This window comes from Xenopus laevis, chromosome 1S (assembly GCF_017654675.1).
Source record: "Xenopus laevis strain J_2021 chromosome 1S, Xenopus_laevis_v10.1, whole genome shotgun sequence".
Lineage (NCBI taxonomy): Eukaryota > Metazoa > Chordata > Amphibia > Anura > Pipidae > Xenopus > Xenopus laevis.
In genome coordinates this window covers 70,017,915-70,027,804 of record NC_054372.1, presented here as the reverse complement: position 1 = coordinate 70,027,804, position 9,890 = coordinate 70,017,915, and positions in this window count along the sequence as shown.

The window sequence follows — 9,890 nt, the reverse complement described above, 5'->3', positions numbered from 1 at the left end:
TAAATTCACGATTGTTCACTGGATATTGTTTTGATGTGCGCCGATTTAGATTTTGGAGCTAGGGGCTGTCCCTGGTTTTTCTTTACGTTTTTTTTACCTTATCAAAACTTGTAGCATCATTCTGATGGTACCAACCCATTCTAAAATTTGAAGAAAAAATAGTAGACCCTAGTTTTATGTAGAAGATATTTGGTGGACAAGATCTGAATATGAACCATAAGAAAACCTGCTACATCTCTTTCTATTCACTATTTTCAAGGGTTATTTTCTTGCCAATTATGGATAACCTTTGTCCATTGATAGCTTGATGATTTAAATAAAAAAATAAAGGTATCATACCCCACTTAACCTCTGAATTAAATGTAGTGATATACACATGTGTAATTGATGCATATGTGCATATATTTAGAAGTTGTATTATTTAATAGAAGGAGAAAACAATATCACGAGTAACCAGCAATATTACATTTGGGTGCAGCAACATTGCTATAGATTATGTTATTTCCCCTTTGGCAAAGGAAGGGTTTTATGAAGGGTTCACCCTTCCTTTAAGGAAACATAGTTTTGTATACCTTTAATATAAAGTACTATTAAAGGAAAAGGAAAGGCTAAGTTTACTTGGGGGGGGGGGCAAAGGTCCCCATGAGTGCAGAGCAGCTCATTAATTCAGTATATATTGCAGTAGTGTTTCTGAATTAAAAATAAAGCATTTTTTTGCTAGTATGCACTAAAGCAGAAGGAAAGGCTGAGTTTACTTGGGAGGGCCAAAAGTTATTGCATATACTTACCTGAAACCCCATGCCAGTGCTCCTATCAGCATAAAACTGCACTGGTCTGGGGGTTCTCCCATCGAGCACCATGGATCGATTGCTTCCTTCTTCATCTTTCTTTGTGCTGGTACGCATGCGCAATAGCGCGAAAGGCGAACTTCTAGAAGTTAGCTATGTCGTTCTACTGTGCATACATCTTCCCCCGGGAAATTGGAAGAAAGAAGAATATGGAAGCGATCGCTCTGTTGCACTCACTGGAATAACCCCCAAACCAGTGTCGTTTTCTGCTGATAGGAGCAGGTAAGTATATATAATCACTTGGAGGAGCCTAAAAAAATGCTTTGTTTTTGCTTCAGAAACACTACTGCAATATATATTAATGAGCTGCTATGCACTCATGGGGACAGCCATTCAAGCCAAATAGGGCAAACAAGTGTATGATTTTACAGCAGATAAAGTGTGCAGAATACATTTGGTTTAGTTATTGCAGAAGAAGATCATACAGGGGAAAGCAGAATGTAATGCTACAGAATTACAGAGATTTCACTGGTCGCTTAATCTGTAAAATACAGTATCTGAACAGATAAGCACAGCCTTAGCTGAGCCATACTGCAGTATTCAGTGACTTACATCTGGTATTGCCTCACTGGACCAACTACTGCATGAAGTTCAAATGAAGACAGACAGATAGCTCAGAGGAAAATGCTAAAGGATATCTTCATTATTTCAGAAATTAAACAAAATTTTTAATTGATTGTTTGTCAAAAGTTAGTTACTTCTGTGAGATTAACTCATATTAAATTGTAATCTTTGCAATAAAAAATGTAAATAAACAAGCAGGTCATAACCGAATCACAAATATAAATTTAAACTTTTTATGCAAACTGATATGTTCACTTATAAATGAAAACTTAAAGGCATACAAGTGAAATAGTTTAAATTGTTAGCAGTCACAGATCAAATGTCATTTGCCACATATTGATAGAAAAAACACAAAAAAACAATTCAGTGCCTCAAATCATTGAAATGTATTAAAAATCTGACAATATTCATAAGCATAACTTAAAACTAATTATGTGCTAATAAATAGAGAGGAAGCTATCTTAATGATCTACATCTTTGTGGATGAAATTAAATTTTACATTTAAAAGACAGCGAGAGTCACCTTATAATTGATTCCACAAAACCTTATTTGATTCTATTGTTTTTGCTGGAAATGTCACTCAACAATAAATTGAATTCTGTTTGTGCCTGTTCCAGGACCTACGCACATTTGCATGCTTAAATTATTACATTTAATTTCTCACTTTATGGTGTGTGCCCAAAATTGATTCAGCAATCTTGTTTTGTGGCTGAAAACTTCAATTTAAATTTGCCATCAAGTTTTATTTATTCAATAAGATGGAGAAACTAAATAAACTGTTTCATTCTGTACATTAACGCATAACCACTCATTGAGAGGAACAGCATGAAATTAGTACTTAATACCTGTATTGGCAGTGCTCTACATTTGACCTCTACAGCAAAGGTATACCGTTAGATAATGAAAGGTAAAAAAAACTATTAATTCTATTTTATAAGTAATTTCAAAGTGAATATTGCACTTAAGTCAAGGGTGTTTGGATCCTAAAGTGCTCTATATTTAAACACTCATAGAACAAAATTTGACGTATTGTTTTAAATGTTGGAGAAAAATATGCTGTTCACATTGAAAAATAGCAAATATACATTAAGATTGTTTTTAATTCTATTTTGTTGTGGACTTTTTATGGCTATGTGTATACAGTGCAGACTACTAAAAACTGATGAAGTGCAGCGGTGTGCATAATCCACACTGAAAGAGCATTCCATTAAGCCTTGTTTATCTCTGAATTCTTCATTGGGATCAGAGTTTCTTAAAACCCATTGAATAAATGTGAATAAACCTGGGGATGGAATTTCTCCAAATATACGCAATATACTGTATTAACAATAATAATTAATTAAATTGTTGATGTTAATAAACAGGAACACCATCATGATGGGGGATAAGGGGTACAGATGTCCCCGGTCCTTTTTGGGTCTTATGAGGGGTCCAGCCATGCTGTGCTGACTCTGTGGCCGGGCCCCGTTTCTGTCAATCTGTTCAGCTGCAGAGTCAGGTAGGGAGGGTGGTGGTGATTGGATAGGCAGGGAGGGGATGTTCACTCATGCTGGATGGACTGTCTAGGGACCAGGCTGGCAAATTCATAAGGGAAGTTGTAAAAATGAGTCTTTTACTGCCGGCACATTCCCCATCCCCTCTCCAGTGTTGTCAGTGTAGTCTACAGGCTTAAAGTTAAAAACAATTATTAATTGTCCTTGTTCGTTCTGTTTATTTCCTGTGTCTGCCTACCCAAAATGCTCCCGTTATCTAGCAAACATTTGACTCACCTCTGGCTCTTCCTTTTTTCCATAAAGATACATTAACCCTTTTGTGGCCTAACCATCTGTGCTTTTTTTGTGATTTATGTGCTGAGGTTCATATATTGGTGCATAGGAATCAATTATCAATAATATTGCCACTACATTTAACCAACTATATGTTCTGCAACAGTGTATGCAAAAGTAATTGAGAACACAGAGAAGTGTGACAGGGGAAGGTAGGTGGGTAGGATTTAAACTTAAGGCAAATGCCACTGATCCACAATGAACTGTTAATTAGCTCATTAATTAATGGAACTCTTTGTAACCCTGCTTGCTATAGAGTAACATCAGTTTATATTGCAAAAACAAGGGTGTGGCCAACATTTTTGTAGTGCCTGTGTAATATAAATAACTTGTATGGGGCCCTAAATTTTCTGATGGGGGACCTGTTCACAAAAAGTTTGGTTTGGTGCACTCAGAGTCACAGTCAATGCCTGTGTGCAGGTACTAAAAAACAATTATATTTCCATCAGTAAACAGACCGCACTAGACAGGACTTGGTTCAAAAGTGAAAATTAATTAAATTTATTCATCATGACGGCTCAAGTAGACGTGCCGAAACGTTGATCTAAATAAATACATTTGAATACATTTGATGTTTTTTCCCTTTTATACGAATATTGTAGAAGACATCTACCATTTGTAGATATCAAAAGAAAAATCTCAAGATTTATTTAAAACATTCTGTGAGGAATTACAAAATGTTTTTTTCATAATTGGGCAAAACATTTTTTAAGAAGACTTATTTCCTCTTTTCACAATCAAAACTTTCTCAATTCCAGTTTCAAGGCTGTTTCACAAGCAGATTATGCCTATACATAGGGATGTAGCGAACCGCCGAGTATGTGTTCGCGAACGCCGTTCGCGAACACCGGCAAAAATTGCGAACAGTTCGCGAACTGTTCGCGAACTTCGAACATCCGAAAATCGTTCGATTCGAACGATCGAAGGATTTTAATCGTTCGATCGAACGATTTTCGTTCGAATCGAACGAAAATCGTTCGATTTTAGCGATCGAATGGTCGAACGATTTTGACGCGAACGCCTATTGGCGAACGTCGCGCGACGTTCGCGAACTTGCGGCGGACGCGAACAGTCGAAGTTCGCGCGAACTAGTTCGCCGGCGAACAGTTCGCTACATCCCTACCTATACAGTCTCTACAAGAGTCAACTAAAACTGGAAAAAAAAATTACGGTGATACGTTTCTTCTATAAGTAGAAAGAGAACATTTGTTTTATAAATTGGGCCTCTGTTTCAAACTAAAATAGCTTATTATGGAATTGTAGGTAAAATTAAAGTGTAGCAATCTTCTTAAAACCTTTTCCTGTCTCTGTATCTTGCTTTGATTTTGTAAATCTGTTTAGATTGTTCTGAAGCAGTGCCTTGTACATTATAAAGTAGCTAAGGGGGAGAAATGGTTCGATCCAGGTGGAATACAGTAGTTCCTTCCAGCAAAATGTCTAATCAAAGCCACATAATGTTCCTCAAATAAGAGACTTGTATGGTCGATTTCATTTCAACTGTTCTCCCTTCCAATCATTCTGTTTAATCATACAAGCTTGATTTAAGATCTCTGCTTCTTGAGTGCTGTCAAGTGGGAGATGTTAATTGTATCTCCCACATCACTTGTCAGTCACCAGGAGGAACCTTAAAGACAAAATCTTTTTTCATATCTGTTTGTTTTTTTTAGTTGCCTTAGGGATCATGAAGATGGACATTTGGGACACAGTTTTCAGATCTGTCGACAGTCCACTAGTCAAATTGGACTGCTGGGAGTACAGAAAATGTACAAAAAAAATAAATAACCATACAAAGAACTATATAAAGCACTGATGTAAAGATAATGCTTTCATAAAGACAACAGAATAACAAGCATACCACATATCATAGAAAAAAAAGTTGAAGCTAGGAAGTTGTTTAATTAAAGGGATACTGTCATGGGAAAAACATTTTTTATCAAAATGAATCAGTAAATAGTGCTACTCCAGCAGAATTCTGCACTGAAATCCATTTCTCAAAAGAGCAAACAGATTTTTTTTATATTCAATTTTGAAATCTGGGGCTAGACATTTTGTCAATTTCCCAGCTGCCCCAAGTCATGTGACTTGTGCTCTGATAAACTTCAATCACTCTTTACTGCTGTACTGCAAGTTGGAGTGATATCACCCCCCTCCCTTTTCCCCCCCAGCAGCCTAACAAAAGAACAATGGGAAGGTAACCAGATAACAGCTCCCTAACACAAGATAACAGCTGCCTGGTAGATCTAAGAACAACACTCAATAGTAAAAACCCATGTCCCACTGAGACACATTCAGTTACATTGAGAAGGAAAAACAGCAGCCTGCCAGAAAGCATTTCTCTCTAAAGTGCAGGCACAAGTCACATGACCAGGGGCAGCTGGGAAATTGACAAAATGTCTAGGCCCATGTCAGATTTCAAAATTGAATATAAAAAAATCTGTTTGCTCTTTTGAGAAATGGATTTCAGTGCAGAATTCTGCTCGAGCAGCACTATTAACTGATTCATTTTGAAAAAATATTTTTTTCCCATGACAGTATCCCTTTAAGGACTTGCAAAACCTTGGGAAAGTTAGAGGGCCCCCAAATACATGATCTTATCTTCAAAATCAAAATGTAATGATATATATATATATATATATATATATATATATATATATATATATATATATATATATATATATATATATATATATATATATATATATATATATATATAAAATATGAGTGAGAAAACAAAATGCACCTATTGTTTTTTAACTAAAACGAGAGTGCTAATTAAACCATACATGCATTTCTGCTTGATTCTTTTGATAAGCCTAAGGATTTTTTATTGCATACAAAATATATTACCAGCCTTTTTCCATATGCTACATTTTCACTAAAGAAAGAATATTGCAATTCATCTCATTTTAAATCAAGAGCTTTAATTGACACGATTTAAATTGATTGTATCTTTAATTTGCAGCTGTATTTTATCTGAATCAAGCAAAAGTAAATTAAGTACACCAATATAAAAAAAGATATTCAGGAAATACAAGCAGACAGTTACCTATCACAAGCAGTAGTAGCATCTATATCAATCAACCCATCGTTACCCTGGCAAGGTTCTACTGCTACTGTGACAATTCGGATCTCTTGTCCGAAAAACTCGAATCAAGTTTTTTAAATTCAAATCTAATTCCATTCGAATTTTCGGGTCTATCTAATTCATCCAAATTGTAAGAATCTGATTTTTTTATTACATTTCAATTGGTCAATTTTCAAATTTATGGGAGTTTAGGGGAGTTTTTAAAAATTAGAAATTCGACCTTTGATAAATGTGCCTCTAAATTCGACCTCTGATTAATCTGCCCCTAAGTGTAAAACGAAGACAACCTCTAATACAAAATTTCAACAGGTAAAAGTTGTATAAAACAAGTCCTATAGAAGTCAATGTATAGAAGTCAATGGGAATTGTTTTGATCCTATTTCTTAATCAGTTTGAGCTTTTAAAGGAACAGTTCAGTGTGAAAATAAAAACTGTGTAAATAGATAGGCTGTGCAAAATAAAAAATGTTTCTAATATAGTTGGTTAGCCAAAAATGTAATATATAAAGGCTGGAGTGAACAGATGTCTAATAAAACAGCCAGAATCCAACTTCCTGCTTTTCAGCTCTAAAACTCTGAGCTAGTCAGCGACTTGAAGGGGGGCCACGTGGTTCATTTCTGTTCAGTGAGTTTGCAATTGATCCTCAGCATTCAGCTCAGATTCAAAAGCAACAGATATGACCCATGTGGCCCCCTTCAAGTCTCTGATTGGTTACTGCCTGGTAACCAGGGTAACCAGTCAGTGTAAACCAAGAGAGCTGAAAAGCACTGACATGACTGACATGTTATACATCAAATCACTCCAGCCTTTATACATTACATTTTTGGCTAACTAACTATATTAGAAACATTTTTTATTTTGCACAGCCTATTTATTTATCCAGTTTTTATGTTTACACTGAACAATTCCTTTAAGGTTTGCTCATTTTTTTGCTAGACATTGTCAGAAAAATTTAAATTTTTTGAGGTTTAAGAGGCGTTCGTATGTTTTTTTTGGATTATTCAGAACTTTTTTTTTTCAGTTCTTTTCAAATACGGTTCTTTTAATAAATCCATGGCCATGGTTTTAGAGAAAGTGAGTTTATTCATGGTTTCAAAAACCTCTAAATCCACTAAAATGAGACTGTTGATAAATAGGCATCCCAATATCACTACAATGTAAATACTACAAAAAAATCAAGTGAATCCATTCCTGAATTTCGTCATGCAATCTGTTTCACTGGAGAAAATGCATTCTGTTGTGCTGGGGGAAAAAAAGTACCTGTTATGCCTCCCTAGCCTTTCACATCAGCCACTGAGAATTGAGTCCTCCCCAGCCCTTCCCCTGTGCAGATGCCATGTTTGGAAGTAATTGGCAAAATGGAAAATTGTTTTATGTGGACAAGTTGTAGAACAGTGTAAAGGAGCTTCTATAAAAAGGTAAGGCAGTTTTCCCTTGCCATTTACTCTAAAGCATTATGGTGAAAAAAAGATTGATTTGACTGATAAATATATATATATAAAGAAAGATAGATAGATAGATAGATAGATAGATAGAGAGATTCAGAGGTTTTGTTAAACCCCCAGAAATTACATGCCTTTATTTATTTTATTGCAATCATCTGCTACATGACATCTGATATAGAAGAGTTGTGAAAATGTGCATTTTCTATAGGGATGTCGCGGACTGTTCGCCGGCGAACTTGTTCGCGCGAACATCGGCTGTTCGCGTCCGCCGCAAGTTCGCGAACGTCGCGCGACGTTCGCCAATAGGCGTTCGCGTCAAAATCGTTCGACCATTCGACCATTCGAGCGCTAAAATCGAAGGATTTTCGTTCGAATCGAACGATCGAAGCATTGGATCGAATGAAATCATTCGATCCAATGGCTTCGATCGTTCGACTCGAACGAAAATCGTTCGATCGAACGATTACAATCCTTCGATCGTTCGAATCGAACGATTTTCGGATGATCGAAGTTCGCGAACAGTTCGCGAACTGTTCGCAAATTTTGCCGGTGTTCGCGAACGGCGTTCGCGAACACATCGGCGGCGGTTCGCTACATCCCTAATTTTCTATTCCTTTTATTAAAATTGCTTTTGGGAACTAGCACATGGTCTATGAATTAACTGGAGATCTCATTATTGCTTTAATATAATCTCATTTAATTTTCGCCTATTGTTAGAATGAAGTGAAATCTGTTTAAAAATGAGGTGTGTTTTACTGCTGTGAATCATTTTTCTTTTTCAAATTTTGATATTGCTTTTAATGCATTCTTATGCAATACATCCAATTAAAATCTTGCGGCTACCTTAGATTTTACATATTAACATGGACAAATATTGTCCAACTATTAAGTTATAAACATTGTATTTGTGTCTTTCGGCTTCTTCATTCTTCAAATTTCCCAGGGCAGACAAATGGACAGTAGAATGGCTTTTTGTTAAAGGAAAACTATACCCCCAAAATGAATACTTAAGCAACAGATAGTTTATATCAAATTGAATGACATATTAAAGAATCTTACCAAACTGGAGTATATATTTACATAAATATTGCCCTTTTACATCTCTTGCCTTGAGCCACCATTTCGTGACTCTATCTGTGCTGCCTCAGAGATCACCTGACCAGAAATACTACAACACTAACTGTAACAGGAAGAAGTGAGGAAGCAAAAGGCAGAACTCTGTCTGTTAATTGGCTCATGTGACCTTACATGTGGTTTGTATGTGTGCACAGTGAATCTTACGATCTCAGGGGGCGGCCCTTATTTTTTAAAATGGAAATTTTCTATTTATGATTACCCAATGGCACATACTACTAAAAAAGTATATTATTATGATAATGGTTCATTTACATGAAGCAGGGTTTTACACATGAGCTGTTTTACTCAGTATCTTTTAATAGAGACCTACATTGTTTGGGGGGTATAGTTTTCCTTTAAAGCTCACCTATTTGCTCTACTGCACATGCGCAGCTGCAAGAATATATTGTTGCTCCCCGAATCATCCTGCATGGATAACCCTGCTTAAATAATCCCTACACAAAAAGTTTGATAGAATATGGTCAACATAATGAGTTAACCAAATTACAGTAATTACAGTAATAACTAATTTTCCTTTCCTCAACTCCCCCACCTTTTTCTCCCCCTGCTCTCTAAAGCTATGGTCTAGTAGTGAAAAACAAGACTAGGATAAGGAAACTGTAAAAACTATTGTTATTGTAGTTAGATTGAAATGTTTGGTTTAAAGGAGAAAGTGTCAGAATAATAAGCAAAATGTAATGGTCTAAATAAAGATACATTCTATACACACATACATAATATTGATGTTTACTTAAGCATTGTCAAATTTAATTTCATGGCCGACTGTTCCTATTTTACCCCTCCTCTTTCTCCTTTTTCTTTTTATTCTCCCTTTTCTTTTTCCTTTTTTTTCCTATACTCTTCACCTTCCCATTCCCACCTTTCCTACTTGTCCTCCTTTCCCCATACCCTTCCCTCTTCTTTCATTTCCCCCCTGTTACCCTCTTTTTGCCTTTTTTTACTCATATATTTGAGCCTCATGATCTCTATGTTTGTATTCTATTC